General features: G+C 45.5%; 1 protein-coding gene across 3 annotated transcripts in view; it reads left to right on the forward strand.

The window, feature by feature from the left end:
* Positions 1 to 18348, forward strand: part of GIT2 (GIT ArfGAP 2) — a 692535-nt gene that overhangs the window by 625199 nt on the left and 48988 nt on the right. The window lies entirely within an intron of this gene.

The following is an 18348-nucleotide window of genomic DNA, read 5'->3' on the forward strand; positions in this document are numbered from 1 at the left end:
ACTAAGGACGATTGATCATGTCCTGGTAACTAAGACGCAGAAGAGTCCTGTATTTGGCCCACTGTTATCTCACTATTCAGTCTTATACCTGGTGATCTGCAAGGGGCTAGCTTAATTTCATTGCAGTTAGCATCTCCCAGTCTCCAATACCAAGTCTTAGCGATACGTGTAATGTCAGTGCCGGGTACAGTATGAACTTCTCTGTGTCGAGTGGGCTTGTCATCTGGTTGTCTGACCAGATTAATCAGAAGTGAGTCTCGAATTTTGGTTTGATGAGGTGCACCAAGTTGCCTTAGGATATCACTCGGGTCCATGCATTTGGTGGCGATCCACCAGAGTAGGTTAGGAATCCATCTCATCAGAGTCAGGTCACAGTTGGATTTTCATGGAACGTAGTAACCATGAGACCACTACATGGTGTGTTTAGGGGTTCATGCGGTTTGGTACTGGCAAAATAGTGATCTAGTGTCATTCACACAGTTCTGTACTGTGGCCTCCAGGGGAAGTTTTGTAGAGTAATATTATCACCCCTCACTTAAGTGAGCGATCCAGTTCAACCAGGACTTGAAAGAGGTGGCGGCTGTTTTTCCAGTTAGCGAGAACAGATTTATATGCTGCCGACAGTAATATGTCTTCCAGGAGGCTATTGTTATGTGTCTTGTGGGTCAAGGAGTCATGAATGAGTGAGAGAAAGTCCAGTTCCAGGCGGATCCAGAAGAGGGAATGTATGAAATTAAAAAAACGGTCCCAGAAGTGAGAAACAGAGCTACAGTAAAAAAAAAAAAGCAAGCGAGGGAGATCACTAGTAGCAATATTACAGTACTAACGCATTGAATCCACGCTAAGACATCTTGTGAAGGCGAGAGGGAGTCCAGAATGTTAAATATAGGAGCCACTATTTTGTTCTGGATAAAGAGGGAGTAATTTTGTTAGAGACTACTGATTCCCAAAACAAGCTCCACTCGGCTGGAGAGATAGACCCATTATGTGTTTAACTAAGGCCTAGGTTGAGAAACTGTTTTTTGATAACATTTTAATTTGGAGTTAATCGTAATAGTCAAATTTCAGGCATAAAATGGACTGCAAACCAGCTGTGTATAACTTCCCCTAAGGCACTCTTTAAATCTTATTATTTTCCAAGTTAACTTGGGCAACTCCCAATTAACCACACTGTCACATTTGAGTAAAGCAGCATCCTTTGCAAAAGGCACTATTTCCTACAGCCACATCTGTTGTGTTGGGGTGATAGGCTGCACCTTTCTTAGCCTCTGACGGAGAAAATTAGCTAGGTCAAACACACAGAATAGGAATGCAGTGGAATATCCTTAATTTATTTTATAAGAATGATTGCGCAACTTGCCTTGTTCACAGCAGCAGTAGTACAAATATTCATCACTTATAGCTGTCTCAGATCTCAAGCCAAACCACAGAACAAGGGGCATCTCTGCCTAAACCCTTCAGTGCAAAATCAATATATTAAAACAGCAAAAACTTGGACATAAGTGGCCCTTTCATAAGCACACTAGTATCGATCATCTGCAATAGGTGCAACACTTTGGTGTTCCTGATTGGGTGAATAGGATAGGAATGAATATTATAGGACTTTGCTGTGTTGCCATCATGTACTACTGAAGCCTTAATCACGGGAAATAACCCACTCCAGTTGAAATTTTATTTTTAAAAGCCTTATAAAGGAAAGGAGTGTAACAGTATTTATTAAATATAATTTTTATAATACTTCAACATTTGTCATCCAATCGGGTGTGCAAAGCCAAGAAAATCGCAGCATAGAAACCCTCCTTTTTCATACGCAAAACATCTTAGTGGCATCTTGACCGTAGATCCAGGACACAAACATTCATGACATCACATGAATTTTTACCGCAGCATTATGCACCACATGTTGCCTCATCCCCCTTTCAATGGTGAACAGCCTTTTTCTCCTGTACCGAGTTACAGTATGTACCCTTCCAGTTTCCATTGTCCAGTGGCGTATCCTCTGGCATCACGCCTGCTCAGAAATATCTTCCAAAATCAGTTGATTTTGCAAACTCATTTGTCACCTCCGACCATATTTCTGAATTTTCAACCTCCTTATCACCCTTCCTGGACAATTTTGTGTGTTTTTTTTGTTGGGGTGGGTGGGGGCTATTGCCCATTCCATCACATCTTTCAACCATAATGTTGCACTGGGGTTCATCCACCCTATGACCGTGACAGTCTTTAATCGAAATTGCAGAATAAAGAGAGATAGTGGAGCATATGAATTCAGAACAGTGCAGCCATTTGTGACTCTCTAAACTAGATTAAGCATTGTTGAGATTTCTGATGGGTACGTATGCTTGCAGATTTCTCACCATACGGATGTCCTCCAGGCACCAGGCTGGATCTGGCAAACGTTTCCCCGCTAATATTGCTGTAAGGCTGCTGGGTGAGGCAAAAATCCTACTTTCGCAGCTCCTTCCACCCCAGGTGTGACAACAGGCTGTATATGGCAGTGACTGGTGTTAGTTCCTGTTTTTCTTAACCTAATCAGCTTGGATCCATTCTGGTGGTTTTACCATCAAAATACCTCCATGAATTTGATAGTGACCAGGTTATACGTCATCTCTTAACGTTTTTGGGTTTAAACCTTGTCAGCTGTGCAAGAGGATGTCCTTATCTGATTCAAGCAACCTACGTACATGGTGTTTCGGTTCAGACTGCGACTCCTGCTATCTCTGCACCCGAAGGCCATTAGAGAGTAGGAAGTCAAGCTATTTTTGGCCGGGGAATGCAAGAACACCTCTTAATCACTCCTTTTCTCAACTTTAGCTCAGTATTTGTACAAGATGCAGTCTTCCAAAGGATCCCCCACAAGAAAACAGTTCACTTCTGTCTAGAGGAAACAGCTCCGTGGTAGTGCCATCTGAGCTAATTCCTGTTCTGAAGACAATAAAGCTGAAGTTCATGACTCCTCCCAGGTCTTCTGATAAGATATGTTGGACATTTTCAGGACAGTTCCACAACCTTTTGGCCAGTCCTCAGGAGTGGGGTTGATCCTGCAGATTTGGAGATTTCAGCATCCCTGACCAGACTCCTCCATACCCTGCACCTCACCAGACTTCGACCTTGGTGCTAGTTCTTAAGATGTTCATGCCTCCTAAGGCACCAGTTGTCGAGCACCAGTGGTCGTGCCCCAGTATCACCTATGATGACATCTTCAGTGCCACTCTCTGAGACATTTTCAGCACCCCTTCCTTCTTTGAAGTCTTCAGAAATTATCTGTGTAACAAAGTCAGAGATTCAAACCTACTTTCAGGATGCACCTTTTCATAGCTCCTCCCAATTGCCTGATTTGAAGAACTCTTCAGAGAAAATTCCAAAGCCCTGGATATGCCCGATAGAGACTATGGGCACATGGAGGAAGACAATTCTAAAGCGGACTTCCTTCGCCCTCCTTACATTTCAAATTATGGCCTTCTCCTAGATCTACAAAATGTAGGTTGTCTTAAGGAGGAGACATTCTTTATCCCTCAGGAATGCATGTTCATATACTTCTGTGGTACAGAAAGCAATAGAAGCTCTGACCCTTGTGCAGTGGTAAAGCAAGGTTCAACTTATTGACTGAAATTCTTGAAGTCATCCTTGGGGGCTCTAGAACCATAGCTGGCAATCAACAAATCACTTTAGGTCCAAAGACAAATTGTACAGCGCCAAAGGCCTGCACCTAGGTTCTTGTCCACACACCTGTCACTGGAGAGTTTGCACTCCTGCCAGCTAAAAGCGAATACTTTCCACACCACTCCTCTTGCTCACGTGTTTAAAAGCTTGACTCTATGTACAGAAAAGTATTTGCTTCAGGCAGACTAGCCTTGTATGCTACAAATGCTGCATATCCCCTTACCATATACTGCCACGCCTTGTGGGAAATTGCTTGGATGGCCATTGTCAATCTCCCTTGTGACCTGCTAACAAATGGTTTGGACACCTCCAAACAAATCTGAAGTACGGCCTGGACCACATCCTCAAAATTGCTCAGACCATAGGCATGTTGATTACCTTGCAAAGACACGCATAGATCTGCTCAACCCTATTAGTAGATGATGTCTAGATAGCATTGATGGATTCAGTGGCGCGCAGGCTTGTCTCTGGCACATTTTTGGAATCGGTGTGTTATGGACTGTTTTCTGACTTTTATTGAAGTAGTTGGACTCACAGTACTGACACTTCTGTGGTTTCTCCGTAAAACAACCCTCTGGCAGAACCAGTCTTCCTAGCCTGTATTGACCCACTATGAGCTTTACCTTCTTTTGAGGAAGAGGAGGGCATATGGTATGCTAACATCACAAGCAGCAGCAGTAGTTCCAGTCTCCCACGTCTTCTGATGGATCTGCCATCTAAAATGTCTTTGACTCCTCCCCCTTTACCACTAACATCAATGGGAGGAAGCGCTTCCCACTTTATTACCCTTTTATAAACACTCATGACAAATATCCAATAGCCTGGGCTTACCCACACGGGCTACGCCCTACCCTTCCTGTCCACAGAAATAAAAAATGACGGGTGAATTGCTTTAAATAAACTGAGCAACTATTAATTACTGTCGGCCACAATCCAGTCCATTATCTTTTTTGTGTAACATGCCACCCCAGACAGGAACCATCTATATTCAAATCATTTTTGGTCTCGCACCTATGGGAACAGCCCTGCACGAATGCTAGGCCATGTTCCCTCTGAACGGAACACAAGAAACCCCAGATAGTTTTTTTTTTCTTTTTCTATTTTATTAGTAGCTTTTGCATTTATAACATAAGGGGGGGGGCAGAGCACACAACAAATAAGAAAACAAATATCATTTCATCAAGATCCATAAAAATTTACAAAAAATCAGTACCAGGTCTGCAAAATTCATGGCAATAGATGTAAAAATGCAGGCACATGAAATATTACATAGAATGATTGCCAACTAATTTGAATTTAAATATTTCATAAAACAATTCACTTCCATCATACATGTAAAATGCAAAAAGGTTTCCATAAACAAGCATGCAATAATCAATGCACAGTGTAACCTCCGGAATGCCGGAAAGGCTAGTGTACAAAGTAGGCGAACAGTCACTTGATCCAAACACTAGAAAAGTAAGCATTCTGAGAAATTACAGAATTAAAGTGCTGATTGTGCATATCTATCCCTAAAACTTTCCTTGTCATCTGATTGGTCAGTGTAGAGACGTTTAAGGACTCATCCCTGAGTCCACCCATCTCTGTCAAATCTCTCGACCCCAGACTGGTTTTAGAGTATTTGGGCCTTATCTTTAGGGTGCACCTTGTGTCGGATGGCACAGTGAGCATATGTTCACGTCTGGGCATACCCGTTACACTTAGAGGATTTCACAAACCAAAATACAAAAGCGATGGATGGATTGCTTGAACTCTTTCTATTCTTCCCACTGTTTACTCTCTTTCTGTCAGAAAGGGCATTCCAGCGCGTGTGCAGATTTTGGAGGTGGTGACTCTAGTTCTGAACAAAGGTGCCATAGAAGAATTTTCTTTGAAAGGGAGGGGCACAGAAATGTACTACCCTTATTACTCGTCTTCCAAGAAAGATTCAAGTCTTTGACTCATTTTGGACCAGTAGCTCTTGAATCTTCCATCTGCTGTTCTACCCCGCCCACGGACATTACACAGTTTACCACAGAGTCTCAAAACTAGCATTTGGTCTAACAGCTTCTCCCTAGTGTTCACCAAAGTGATGGTCTTGGTGGGGGATGTCCAACATGCCAGGAGTCTAGATATTTCCATGGGTCATCTGTATTAGTCATAGAACATAGGCACACCATGACCCTCCTGTACAGCTTGGACCTCTCCATTAGTGCCCAGTAGTCCCACATTCTCCACACTCCGAGACTGACCGCCATAGGTGAGGTGTTGGACACAACATGGGTAAAGGCTTTTTCTCCTCTTCAGACGATTGTAGAAATTCAGGATATGACTTTGATTGCTAGGAGTCCTGTTCTTCAAGTCCTCTGCCTTTTGGGGTGTGGTGGCATTGTCATCTTGTTGGTACCACTCACCAAATGGCATATTAGAGCCCATCAGTTGTGTCTGAGACAATAGTGGCCCCAGCATAAGGGGAGCCTCTCTGCTCATTTACAGTTTTGTGACTACTTTCTTCTGGATCTCCAATCGTAGATGTGCTCTCCAACCTCAGTGGGGCATATTTTTAGTACTCTGCAGCCTTAAGCCACTGTTGTTACAGATGCCTCCTCACTGGCCTGGGTCACTCATCTGGGAGACATAAAAATGCAAGGCCTTGGGGGCGCTAGAGGGCACACACGCAACATGGCCACAAAGAGCTGAGGCGCCTGGGCCAATTAATCATCAATATACTGCCTAATACCCAATAAATGATCACTAGCGAGACCACTGAGCTGCTTTATGAGCCGGGGGCCGGCTAGGAACACCTGAATCATAGCCCGGTCCCCCCTACCCTCCCCCAAATAGCAAGAACTTACCCAAGAGACGATCTGGAGAGGCGCTGCCTACGTAGATATTAAGGCTGCTCCCCATACATGAGGTGCTAACGCGAGGGTGGAGGCGGTGGTGTTGGTCAGCTGCTGCACTGCTACCGCAGGATCTCCATCAGGGAGTGAGGTGAGACTCGCTTGGGCCAAGCGACCCTGAGAAGCCGTGACGCATCGGAGGACACTTAGCCTAGAACAGAGAAAGCCTGTGGACACAGCATGGGAGGGGCCCGCTCCCCCAGGACTCATATTGTTAATAGTGGTGGATGGGGACCGAGGCTGCACCAAATTGAACCCGATCCGAGACGTAGATTGGACCTTTAGCAGGGCGGCTCTCACCGCATTCAAATAGGGGACAGAGCCCTTGGAAGGCAAGAAGAAAGGACCCTGCTCCTGCTCCTTGCTGAGGCGGGACCGGCGACCTCGCTCGCCCCTGAGAGGGAGCCTTTCATCAAGTACTGTGATTGTTGACTAAGGCATCTACTGCCTACACCACGACGCAGAGGGGCCTCCTATGGGCAGAACTGGGGGTAAGCAGTCAACACTTCCCTTCGAACCCCGCAGTCCAAGGATGCAGAAATCGAGATGGCCGAGCAACTCCCTAACACCCAGCAATCCGCAGGAGACAAAATGAAATCCCTCCCGATGACTATGAAATAGAGCCTGACATCAATAGAGGCTAAAATGAACTCTATGTATACATATCGACATTCTTGCTCAGAGGCTGAAGAAACACGATAACAGCATACAAGAAGCAGAGCACAGAATCTCTGAACTCAAGGACACGTCAGCTGGTAGGAAGGAACAACAATTACACGTGGGGTGCCTCTTAAAACTAATCGCTGCCAAAAACTAAGATTTAGAAGTGCGCTCACGACAAAAAAAATTACGCATTTTGGAGGTACGGAAGAGTGTGAACACTGGACGAATGGAGGACTATGTGGAACGAATGTTCAAGGCCATCTTTGGTGCTCAGGCCTTTTCAATACAACTGGTGGTCGAGAGGGCACATCGTTCGCTGGGGCCTCGTCCTCCTGGTGCCGTGCCCTGACCCTGCGTCACTAGAATGCTTAGTTATTGTGACCGCGATACTGCCCTCTGGATGGCCAAGCAGAAGAAACAACTCACATTTGAAGGAAATAATATTGCAGTCTATCCGGACTTCACAATGGCGGTGCAGGAGGCCAGGCAGAATTTCATACTAGCGAAGAGGAAGTTGCAACAGGCCCAAATAGACTATGCAATGATCTACCCAGCACACCTTCGAGTCACTCATTGAGGGAAGCAATACTTTTTCACCAATCCACAGCAGGTGGAAGATTACTTAAAAGCGCCAGTCGTTCCTCTGCCAGGAGGGGCGCAACATGCTCGCCGAGCGCTCGCTGTCGCCACTGTCGGAGCGGAATGCTTACTAGAGGACTTGCTTAGAGGATCCTATGCCCCAACCAGGGAACGTGGGAGATATGCCGCTCTGGGTCTTGCTGCAACCGCATTGCCACAACCTTCAGAGCACTGTGAACTGACTGCTTCAGAACATTAATGGCCAGTCTTTATTACCAGACATTATTTATTATCTAGGGTTTCATTGGCACACCAATGGGATTACGCCTGGACGTACCCCCCCTCCTGTAGTTTGGCTGAGGTGTATTTCTTTGCATCCTGGAATTGCCCCACGAGGAGATCCCTATTAGACTTCCTGTGGGTTTCTTTTCTTTGTTTTTCTCACTCTATATCTAACTACTGCAGTTCTTGTTTCTGATCTCAGTACTGTTATCTTTTTGCCTCTATACACACTACTGTATTGTAAAGGATGTCTGGCTTAAAGTGCGAGTGGGCACCGATGGACCCGCTATTTGGAAAGCTCCTACAACTATGCACCAATGTTCTCGGTTGATTATTATTGAAATTGGTATGGTCCCAGAGAACAACTATACTGTTACTAGAGGCTTATGTTTCTGGGGAGGGAGGGTACTTTGTCTCGGACAAGTTTGGGTTGTCGTTGTGGGAGGTAGGGGAATGCATCTTAATTGCATTGTGCATGAGTCAGGTTGGAAGATACCACACTTCAGGTTTACTGTAACCCGGGGTGAATGTCATCCATTCCTAGATAGTCTAATATATAATTTCTTCACCCCATGGTGGGACAACAGGGGGGCACAGGCCTACATTTTTTAACCTGAAATGTCCGAGGACCGGGAAACCTGCAAAAGCGCAGACAGTCCTGGCCTACCTAGATAGGCACAACATCCAAATCGCCATGTTACAGCAGACACAACTTGGATCCTCGTCGGATCCTGAATTTGCAGCCCAATGGGCGGAGCATAGGTGCTTCTCCACATACTCCACAAATGCTAGAGGCACTGCGATCTTGATCAGAAAACGTACACAGTATGTGGCAATGGGATCCCTTTGAGATACACTGGGGCTCTTTAGCATTATGTGGGGAAGATTGACAATATATTATGCCACCCTGGTGTGATGCTACGGACCAAATACAGATGATCCCTCTTTTTGTTAACACTATTTCGGGAAAGGTGCTGGACATAGGGTCCACATACGTAATATAGGGGGAGACTTTAACATGACACTGGAGCCACAACGTGACAGACTGCAACCCCCGGCATTCATTAACACCTTGGCTGCTGTGCGAATTCCGCTGCTGTGCTAAGATTCTAATCATTGGGCATGGTTCGGACAGCCCCCGTGCACACACGCCCACAGTGACTCATGACAGCCGGGGGACGCCATGAGCACGGAAGGGGTTAAATGGTCTCTTAGATACAGATGCAAAACATTCTTACAGACCATTATCTCCTAGATACATGGAGACACCTTCATCCGCAATTGGAGGAGGGTACCCACTATTCTGCAGTACACTCCACTTGGTCCAGACTTGACTACTGGATTTTCTCTAGAGGGATGGGTCCATGGTTGGCACAGGTCCAGCATCTGGCATGCACCTACTGGGATCACTCTCCAGTGAGGCTAACGTTGGTTACCCCAATTGACTGTGCACCACGTCTTGCCTTTTGGCTTCACCCAGCAGCCTTATTAGACGGCCCCGTTTAGGACGGAGTAGGACGAGAAATACCAGACTTTTTTCAGCGCAATGTCTGGTCGGTCCCCCAACCAACAACCGTGTGGGAGGCCTTCAAAGTCACCATTCATGGTATTACATCGTGAAGGGAGGAGGGATATTGTGAGACATACGCACTACCTGCACTCGCCTAGAGAATAACCTCAAGCGCCTGGAGAAGGAGCAGTCGGGCTCCCCTACTGAAGTTATGCAAATCGCCCTTAGAGACAAATTGACGGAGTACAAGGACACCACAGCCTGTTTCGGGGCTCTCAGATATGGTGAGGACAAGGGCCAGGGAAAGCACTAGCTGACCAAATCTGCCATCCTCGGTTCTATAATTATGTGCTGGAAATACAGTATACAAGCGATCTACCTAACAAGGATACGTCCAAGATTCTGTGCGTCATTGCATTTTATTCCGCCGTCTGGATGTCAAGAGGGAGGCAACCGATCACATTATTATACCCAAAGCAAGTGGCCTTAGGTGGTTGGGGTGGGCACAGAGGAAGTTCTTGTCGGGAGAGATTGAGGAAGGTGAGATCAGGGTGGCGGTAATGCAGTTGCGATCTGGTAAAGCTCCTGGCTCTGACAGCCTTCCAGCCGTCAAAACCTATGTTGACTACTTGACTCCAATACTTAAAAAGGTGTATGACGAAGCCAGGGTTGAGGGTGCTCTTCCTTGGTCCATGCGGGAGGCGACGATTGTTTCATTATTAAAACCTGGCAAGCTGGGAGATAAATGCAAGTCATAGAGCCCACCATCCCTGATAAACTGCGATGTTAAAATCCTGGCTAAAGTACTTGCAAATTGGTTGAGCCTCCTCATGAGCTTTCTTGTGCTGCCCGACCAGACATGTGACCTAGCACAATCTACGTACTCTCTTCTCGTTGATGCAAGATGTAGTTATACTTTGAGATAGCTGCGGTGGCAGTTTTTTAGACGCTACGAAAGCGTTTGATTTGGTGGAATGGGATTATCTTGTGGGGTGCTGGGTCAGATGGAGATACCTCCTGACTTCCTCTCATGGACAAAATTGCTCTACCACCATATTTTGCTTTCTAAGTGCGCCGGGTATGCCCAGACATGGGTCCCGGGCTACCTGTGCCACTGGATTCAAGCTAGTCTGGGTGATGAGGGGTGATGCCCCGAAACCGGTGCCAAGATACTTGTTTCTGGTCCAGGGAGGACATGTCTTTGCAGTTTGGCCGGATTGTTCCAATGGGGCATAGAGTCCCGACTGATTTGCGTATGGCTGGGTCTAAACTGGGGTGACATGGTGAGCAAAAGAACAATGGATTTAACCCATATCTCTTGACTGAGGGCGAATGTTTGATTTGCTCTGCGTTGCTCTGCATTCCGTCCATCTGTGTGTCTTTTGTAACACCAGTCACAGAGCCCTGATTAATGGCATGAGCGTGTCCCCTTTTCCAATCTCACGAGACAGGGATGCCCATTGCCTCCCCTACTATTTGTGCTTGATGTAGAACTGCTCACTGCCAAGTTGCGGCAACATCATTGAGAACATGCGGTTTGCTACTCTACCAGACAGATATTGGTATCCCTCTATGCAAATAGCATTACTCTACATGTCCGAAACTAGCAGGTTAGTATCAAACCCATACTACGTGATTTTACAGCTTTTGGGGGGATGTCAGGGGTCAACATCAACTGAGTCTGTCCTCGCATACGCCCTAGCATTACCCAATAATACAGTGTCAGTCTAAGGTGAAATATTTGGGTACAATAATCAGTAGAGATAAGACAGAACTTAGGTGTTTTAACTGTGGAGGAACTCTGACATCCCTGACCGACATGATTACGCTCTGGAATGCCTTGCTTTTATCAATAATTACAAAAAGGGGGTGGTGATGGACAGAGTATCTGAGTTAATCAGAACACTCCTACCCAGTCAACAGATCAGGGCTTGATCCATCACCGTCTTTTAGCTCACTGCACCATCCCAGTTCAGAACCTGGCTATATGCAAATTAGTCTGTCCCTGGCCCAGTGCATCATGGGAACAGGGCAGACCAAACTACCAAGCCAATTCTTCACTGGAAAGGAAACAAGCTTCCGGGGACCGGTTTCTGGCATTACAGCCGTCTTCGGCCCGGCTTGCTTGAATCCTGATGGTGCAATGAGCAAGGGACTCATGTCTGAGCATACCCTTCCACACTCATGGTGGCCAAAATAATTACAAAAAGGGGGTGGTGATGGACAGAGTATCTGAGTTAATCAGAACACTCCTACCCAGTCAACAGATCAGGGCTTGATCCATCACCGTTTTTTAGATCACTGCACCATCCCAGTTCAGAACCTGGCTATATGCAAATTAGTCTGTCCCTGGCCCAGTGCATCATGGGAACAGGGCAGACCAAACTACCAGCCAATTCTTCACTGGAAAAGAAACAAGCTTCCGGGGACCGGTTTCTGGCATTACAGCCGTCTTCGGCCCGGCTTGCTTGAATCCTGATGGTGCAATGAGCAAGGGACTCATGTCTGAGCATACCCTTCCACACTCATGGTGGCCAAAATAATTACAAAAAGGGGGTGGTGATGGACAGAGTATCTGAGTTAATCAGAACACTCCTACCCAGTCAACAGATCAGGGCTTGATCCATCACCGTTTTTTAGCTCACTGCACCATCCCAGTTCAGAACCTGGCTATATGCAAATTAGTCTGTCCCTGGCCCAGTGCATCATGGGAACAGGGCAGACCAAACTACCAAGCCAATTCTTCACTTGAAAGGGAACAAGCTTCCGGGGACCGGTTTCTGGCATTACAGCCGTCTTCTGCCCGGCTTGCTTGAATCCTGATGGTGCAATGAGCTTGTTTCCTTTCCAGTAAAGAATTGGCTTGGTAGTTTGGTCTGCCCTGTTCCCATGATACCCTGGGCCAGGGTCAGACTAATTTGCATGTAGCCAGGTTCTGAACTGGGATGGTGCAGTGAGCTAAAAAACGGTGATGGATCAAGCCCTGATCTTTTGACTGGGTAGGAGTGTTCTGCTTAATTCAGATACTCTGTCCATCGCCACCCCCTTTTGAATCGTTTTGGCCACCACAAGTGTGGAAGGGTATGCTCAGATGTGAGTCCTTTGCTCACTGCACCATCAGGATTCAAGCAAGCCAGGCCGAAGACGGCTGTAATGCCAGAAACCGGTCCCCGGAAGCTTGTTTCCTTTCCAGTAAAGAATTGGCTTGGTAGTTTGGTCTGCCCAGTTCCCATGATGCACTGGGCCAGGGTCAGACTAATTTGCATGTAGCCAGGTTCTGAACTGGGATGGTGCAGTGAGCTAAAAAACGGTGATGGATCAAGCCCTGATCTTTTGACTGGATAGGAGTGTTCTGCTTAATTCAGATACTCTGTCCATCGCCACCCCCTTTTGAATTGCTTTTATCAATGGCAAAGAGGATCTCCTTGATCAAAATGGTAATCCTGCCAAAACTGTTGTATCTCTTCCTAAAACATACCGTATTACCCGGGTCGTTCCTTGTTTAAATCACAGTTGATCAGACTTGCATTGGGGTGACAGCCCAGACTCAAATGAGACATACTAACATGATCCTTCTCGCAGGGAGGATTTGAAACCCCTGACATGAAGTTATATTACTTATGTGCACAGGCACATTTCAATGGCATACTGGTTCCATCCTCCCGCTTACATGCTGCACTTGGCCATTGAACAGGGATATATAGATCCCATTCCATTATCAGGGTTGATTGCGGATAAAGCCAAGGACAGAGATGCAGACTCTACCATGGTGGATTGTACTTCCGCAGCATGGAGGGGGATTGCCAGGAGACTAGCTAAGCCGGTTTGTACTCCGCTGTTACAACTCCGGCACTACCCAGATCTTGAGGTGACCAGAGAGTTGAACTGTCGAACAATGTTCCACAAAGTTCACATAAACACCTGGGGGGGACCTATACACCGATGGGATCTTTAAAAACGGTGACTAATAGTTTCCAGGACACCAAGCCCACACCCATGGAGCTCTTTCTGTACGTGAGACTAAGGCAAAGCATCAAAGTAATTACTACCGAATTTCCTCAAAAACCTCCTACGCTTGGCCCATTGCATGCCCTCCTACAGTGCACCTCGCTGACACATGTTGTCTCCCTTCTATATCATCACACACAAGCATCCATCCCAAACAAAATAATGTTCAATACCAGCATTAGGTGTGCTTTAGATGCAAGAGACACCAATGCTCAAGGCTTTGACAGCAGTGCCTTCCTTCGCAGGCATGCCTGGTTGCATGTGTCTGGGTTTAAACTAGAGGCACAACAACATCTCAACATGACGTTCGATGTGGAGCACCTCTTTGGCATGGAAATTGAGGAGATGAGATGTTGGAAAAGATTAGGAAGGACACTGAAATTGGGTGCATCTCTCTCAGAGAAACAGTAAGAACATTGCTGCAAACAGCATGGGAACATATCCGCTAATAGGCGATTGCGGATGATACATTATAAGTTCTTCCACCGCTTATATTACATGCTGGTTAAGATGCACAGAGTTCATATTCGAGAAGATGATAAATGTGACCGATGTGGATGAGAGGGGGAAGCTTTTTTACACATAGCCTGGGAGGGTGAACCCATTAGAAAATATTGGCAACAGGTCTTTGAAGCCCTCAGGGAGAGGATAGGGACTCCTCTACCTGCTTCATCAATTATGGCACTATTGGGGTACATTGAGGACACTGAACTTGCTTATACGAAATACACAGCGCTGGGACTATTATTGGCTAAACATAGGGTGGCCTGTAGATGTCAGGGCTCCCAAATTTAAGGACTGGCTCCAGGACCTTATATTATGACAGGAACAATCCATGGTGTATGCAGAACTTCTCCCACTTACTTCTAGACTGAGAGTCATATGGGACCCCTTGCAAATATATCTGCTGGCCAACCCACCTCCGGCCCTGAATGCTGGAACTGCGTGGCCTATGTGAAGGGGCAATAGGACAATTTAAGTGTAATGAGGGAAAGATCGCTAGCAGTCATGGAGGTGCACAGAACAGCTAATGCAATGTTGGATGATAAAGGTTTTAAGACCGTAACTGGTTATGGGGCTCTGGTGAGGGAGTAAGAAGGGAAAATGCAATCAAAGCCTGAACTGATAACTAATACAGTCCAAGCTCTTCCAGATTCCTGCTATAGTATGATGTGCTGTGCATGCAAACTGATCAAAATGCAATGATGTAAATGAGTAATTTTCTGTTCATGAACCTAAAACCTCAATAAAAAAAATTACAAAAAAATGAAAACAATGCAAGGCCTTTGGTCCATGTCAGAACAGCACCTCCACTTCGGAGTGCTCGAGTTGTGGTTAGTTCACCTTGTTCTGAAGGTATTTCTCTCTTCCATCTAAGAGAACACCATGTAAGCCTTATCATCAAAACAGCCACTATCCATTACAGAGAGGGAAGTGTAGGGTCTTGGACCTTGTGTAGTGAAGCCTTACGCCTGTGTTGATGGGCGCTGCAGCTGGATGTATTTCTAGTGCAGCACACCTTGAAAACTCCCTTTTTTTAGGAGGATGGATACACTGAGTAACCTCACACTAGTGGATCATGCGCAGTAACTTCTCCCTGAAGTGTCGCGCATGAGCTAGTCTAGATTGGGATGTCAGTGCACAAATTTCTTCGACACAACCCTGATCAAGAAGTGTCCTAAACGTTTGTACCATTTATTGTCCCTCCCCAATACCCTTAATCATTCCCTGGGCTCATGCATTGTTTCCGCTAACCCTGGGGTTTGCTTTAAGGATTCTTGCCATTGCGCTTCCTTAGAAGGTTTCGCATAAGTTGTTGGATGATTGAACGCAGCTGATCCTGATCACCCCAGATTTGATCATTGTTTGCCACGCCAATGTCAGCCCCCCTTTTACTCTTCTGCATAGGGCAGACTTATTTTTGCAGCAGAGTGGTCAGTTCCTCCATCCTGTTGACACATTATTGCCAACTAGAGAACATGTGTTTACCACTCACTAAAAGGGACCGGCATCAATTTGGGTGCCTGAAAACCTGCTTCAGAATCAATCTGTATGTGCTATTGGTTATGATTAGTTGCCTGGTTCGAGGCTCGGGGTTTGAACATCTAGTCTTGGTAAGCTGTTCTGCTCTTTGCACGTAGTGGTTGCCATTGTAGAATGCTTTCTGGCTGCCTTGATGTGTTCTCCTGATGAACCCTTCTTGTTAAGTTCTTCCCTTATAGTGCTTTTCTATGTCTGTTATGCTTTTCCTCTCATGCCCTTTATTGTTCTGCAATGGAATCGGAACTTGATTTGAAACTTTGTGGCTTCCCCATTTGAAGTGATGCACTGATCTACTTGCTCTGAAGTCCGTATTCTTTGTGGTCTTCATGTCAGACAAAGCAAACATTAGGAGATGATGGACGGAGCACTGAAACTTTTCAGACACCCACCCCCAAATCTAGATTTTATCCATCATTGCTCTTTAGCTCACTTCACCACCCCAGTTCAGACCCAGCCAAATGCAAATCAGTCTTGACCCTGTTCCTTATAGGAACAGTCCAGCCCAAACTGCCAAGCCAGGTCTTCACTGGCAAATTAGAGAATCTTTTAGTCTGACCTGCTTTCTTTGTTTCTCACTTAGATTTTTTTCGTACGTCCTCCTCTTTCATACTGACGGTTGAATTGAGCTTCACATGAGGCAGTCTATCACTCTTCCACCCCTCTTTTCTTTCTCTCATCCCACCAAGGTGTGGTATCTTACTACATCAACTGCACAAGACCAGACTGAGTAGTTAGTCTGCTTTCTGTGGGCTCTGCTGGAGTCAAGAAAGGCACTATCATCCCCAAATGTACAATTTTACATGAGGTTGCCTTGTGCATACAGCTCTGCGCAACCTTGGCTAATAAAGATGCATTTGTGACAATTCCACTATGGCCATGGCAGTTACCACTTCCCTTACTGAGGTAAACCTGGTGTCTGATATTTGCCATGTAGCCGCTCAGTTCTTGTACCATAACTTTGCCTAAAATTACTGTCTCAAGTACAGCAATGGATAATTTGCACAGGTAGTGTTGCATGATTTTCTTTGCTAAACAGGCACTGATTAAATCCAACTCTAATACAGTGTTTCTTTAAGTCTTATTCATAAGGTGAGTAATCTGGGGGATGAAGTATGCATCAAAAATGTTTAAAAAGTTACTTACTTGGGTAATGTCATTTCTGATGGCTACTACAACTCCCTGCAGACCCCTTACTGCCTCTCTTATCCCTTAGTGACCGGTATACTAAAATCTCAAAGTATGCAAAAGTGTTTCTGCTGCAGTAAAAGCTCTTTTGGTTCCTCACATTCACACTTCGAAGGGAGTACGAACTGATGCCAGTGTGGCATTTGGCACCATGTATAGCGAGTGGTCATCACATCCAGGGTGGTTGAAGTTGCAATTGAAATACAAGATTCCATCTGGTCATGCTAAAGAGCTTTAGATGGGAGAGACGTTTTACAGATCTAATTTGGTGTTTGGAGGATATTCATAAAGTGAGCAATCTACTGGAACATATAGTATCCACCAGAAAGATTGTTTTAGAAGTTGGGCAATTATTTGTGTGTGACATGTGTAGTTGTAGATACACACGCTGTGCCTAGTCCTACCATCAGGTTTTGGGCTTGGACGTGTGTAACTTGTTTTTATTCAAAGGAATCCTTTCGAGTCATAAAGTATAGTGACTCCACCTATTGCTGCTAATACTCATGGATATTGGCTCCGTTGTTAGATTGTGTTTTCAATATCAATATCAAAGAGGCTTTATTCGAGTAATTCTCATAAAAGCACAATACATACATAAATTTAAAACATCATTAAATATATGCCTCGTTCAGATAGGAATCAATTACAATACATAGAAAACATAAAAAATACATATAATTAAAATTTACACACTACCTCGAATGGGTACAGTAAAACAATCCCTATACAGGCAGTCTTTCGGCGGCTATGGCTTTCTGCCTAATAGACCATGCCCACCCCAGAAATTTGGCTATTGCTATAGCTAATGGCAAACAAGTACTGGTGCAGGTAATTCTCAGAGCTACTGAGCCACTAGAGGTGCCTACATTTTTACAGACCGGTATTAGCCAAATTCGCCTTGGGACGACATAGGCTCTACAAGAAAATAAGAAGTGCCCAATAGTTTCCTTTGGAGTTCCACAGGCAGGGCAGGTAGTATTAGATGAACCCCTCCACCTGCCAGTTAGGGACCTGAGAGGGAGAGCACCTGACTTCATTTGAAAAAGAAGCTTCCTGTCCCCTGTCTTGGTTATGTTGTCCCAGTAGAGTTCTCGGTTGGGGGAGATTTTAGCTTCCAAAAAACGACCTGTCATAGATCCGGCATCAGTTATTCTTCAGTCCCGCTTGGCCACATAATCCCAATATAGCTCCTTTAATGTTTTTTTACTAGGAAAAAGGACGCCTTACGGGTTATCCCAAAGGAATTGCCGGCCAAGCACACATAACATGGTTCTGAGATCTTTTAACCATTTTATCCTGTGGAATACATCAGCTTCAATCGTTGCTAGAAAGCCCTCGGCATAATGTTTAAGCTCTGGGGTGTTCCAGAGCCCCCTCCAATATAAAATCGGGCGAAGCTTTGCCAAGTCTTCTACAGCCTTCCTACCCAACTCATATCTAAGGGGGAGCAATGGTGTACTTTTGGGAAGACCAGTAATTGCCCTAAAAAACTTATTTTCGGACTTCTGCATTAAATGAAGCTTCCCAAAACCC

This window comes from Lissotriton helveticus, chromosome 11, assembly GCF_964261635.1.
Source record: "Lissotriton helveticus chromosome 11, aLisHel1.1, whole genome shotgun sequence".
NCBI lineage: Eukaryota > Metazoa > Chordata > Amphibia > Caudata > Salamandridae > Lissotriton > Lissotriton helveticus.